General features: G+C 55.5%; 1 non-coding gene across 1 annotated transcript in view; it reads right to left on the bottom strand.

Moving 5' to 3' along the window:
• The window catches only part of LOC126323678 (small subunit ribosomal RNA), a 1,893-nt gene extending 1,620 nt beyond the window's left edge, over nt 1-273 (bottom strand). Inside the window, exon 1 of the ribosomal RNA XR_007559618.1 lies at nt 1-273. This exon is cut by the window's left edge and continues 1,620 nt beyond it. This is a non-coding gene — a ribosomal RNA (small subunit ribosomal RNA).
• Nucleotides 274-2,500: the final 2,227 nt, after the last annotated feature.

The following is a 2,500-nucleotide window of genomic DNA, read 5'->3' as shown; positions in this document are numbered from 1 at the left end:
GTTATTCAGAGTCACCAAGGCAAACGGACCAGACGAGCCAATCCGATTGGTTTTGATCTAATAAAAGCGTCCCTTCCATCTCTGGTCGGGACTCTGTTTGCATGTATTAGCTCTAGAATTACCACAGTTATCCAAGTAACGTGGGTACGATCTAAGGAACCATAACTGATTTAATGAGCCATTCGCGGTTTCACCTTAATGCGGCTTGTACTGAGACATGCATGGCTTAATCTTTGAGACAAGCATATGACTACTGGCAGGATCAACCAGGGAGCTGCGTCAACGAGAGCTGAGCAGCCGGCCGCCCGGGAGTGTGTCCCGAGGGCCCGCGCGAACACGCAAGCGTCCGCTCAATTATTCTGCAAACAGGAGGAGGCTGAGCTCCCCTGCACGATACACCTCGAAACCCTCTCAGGTCCCGGCGGCGCGCAGCGCCGTCCTAAGTACTTGGTCGGGTTCGAGAGAGGCGCAATCGCCCGGAGATAGGCGAGTAGACGCTTTCAGTGCGAACACCCGTGCTCCCAACTGAGCTTGCCGCTGCCGACAGAGGCCCGGGAGCGTGCTGTCGTGGCATTGCCGGCGGGAAACAACACGCGCCACCTACGGTGACCGGCAGCTCCAACGCCAGCGCCACAGAAGGGCAAAGCCCCACTTGGGTGCAGAAGCGAACTCTCCCAGCACAGCGCACGCGCCAACACGTCCGCAGAGCTGCGATACAAACCACCTGCGAGAACCGCTGGGGGCGACCGAGCAGCAGACGGCGTCGCGACGCCGAGTGCCGGGCGGCGGCGCATCCTCAACGCACACAGTCCGCAATCGGACCAGCACACTGCAGATGTCCACCGCGCTTCGCACCGGGCTCGGCAGAACCCACTTTGGCCGCCTGGCGCCGCGCGCAGGGTGCGCCGGCGCATAGCTGGGACGCCAGCCGGGCCCGTCGGCCGGCGCTCCTGCCACTGGGCGCCCCCCACCAGCCGGCTGTAGTGCGTGCGCTCACGCAGCGCGCGGCCAGCACGCCGGGCGGCCCCCCCTCACCGGCCGGGGACTGTCCCGCCAAGCCACAGCCTCGTATCGCTTCATACCCACATGGCCAACTCAGGTTCGGGGGCATGGCGGGTACCGCCGAAACAACCGGTTCACAGATGTACCGATCGTCGCTATCACCGATGCACCTGCAGCGCGAACAACCGCTCAACAACTGATTTCCAGTTCATTTGCGGATCTTTGGCAGCAAACGTATACGTCAATCTACATTTGCGAAATCTACGATTCTGGCATGCCTGCATGTTATGTGTCACGACACGCTACATCAGCCCACATACACACTGCGGCATGTACACGAGAGAACACGTGGAAGATGGTCCGCGCACGTGTGCAATGTCCCTTGCGCGGTCGACTGTCAACCGGCCTCTGTAGCATGTCGCAGATGTGGAACGCGGTCCACCGTGCTATCATGTTGTGTGGGGCAATACGATTAAATAGGAAAACCCTCGTCGCTACATCAACAGACGGCTCACGCTGATTCCCGGCAGAGGGAGGAGGGGGGGGGGGGGGGCCAACATGCAATACTTTCGTCCGTACCTACTTACCACATGTCTGTACGGCGTACAACAGTGCAATCTCGCTGTAATGGGGAGACGAGACAAGTAGCATCGTGCACAACATATGGCCCTTATGATTCGCCATTGTAGGGCGCAGCCGGTGTACGGTCAAGCATGTGCCACATTATGTCACTCAGTACGTAACGACGGATGATCAGTGTGGGTTACGCGTACATCAGCGGACAGTCCACACAGGCCGTACCACAACGTACACTGACTGCATCGACAACCGAATGCAACTGAACAGCTGCAAGGCTCATTTCACAAACAAACGCCTGACCGACCAGCTTGGAAGGGCAGGAGGGGAGGGCGATATTCGTTCTGTAGCGGTACACCCTTCCAGTGGTTAGCGGGACTGTGTAGAAAGTACGCAACACTCGAAAGACCTTTATGTGAGGGTACGCACCATGGCATCAAGAAATACACATGACACCAGAGGATCCAAGCAGTGAACTATGTTCAGAGGGTTGCTGTTAGGCAAAGCTACATTCCTGTGACGTTACATGTGACAGTTAAGGTGCAGTGTAAGTTAGGTTAAGGTGCAGTGTAAGTTAGGTTAAGGTGCAGTGTAAGTTAGGTTAAGGTGCAGTGTAAGTTAGGTTAAGGTGCAGTGTAAGTTAGGTTAAGGTGCAGTGTAAGTTAGGTTAAGGTGCAGTGTAAGTTAGGTTAAGGTGCAGTGTAAGTTAGGTTAAGGTGCAGTGTAAGTTAGGTTAAGGTGCAGTGTAAGTTAGGTTAAGGTGCAGTGTAAGTTAGGTTAAGGTGCAGTGTAAGTTAGGTTAAGGTGCAGTGTAACTTAGGTTAAGGTGCAGTGTAACTTAGGTTAAGGTGCAGTGTAACTTAGGTTAAGGTGCAGTGTAACTTAGGTTAAGGTGCAGTGTAACTTAGGTTAAGGTGCAGTG

This window comes from Schistocerca gregaria, unplaced genomic scaffold (genome assembly GCF_023897955.1).
Source record: "Schistocerca gregaria isolate iqSchGreg1 unplaced genomic scaffold, iqSchGreg1.2 ptg000865l, whole genome shotgun sequence".
Classification (NCBI taxonomy): Eukaryota; Metazoa; Arthropoda; class Insecta; order Orthoptera; family Acrididae; genus Schistocerca; species Schistocerca gregaria.
This window is presented reverse-complemented; position numbering and strand designations above follow the sequence as displayed.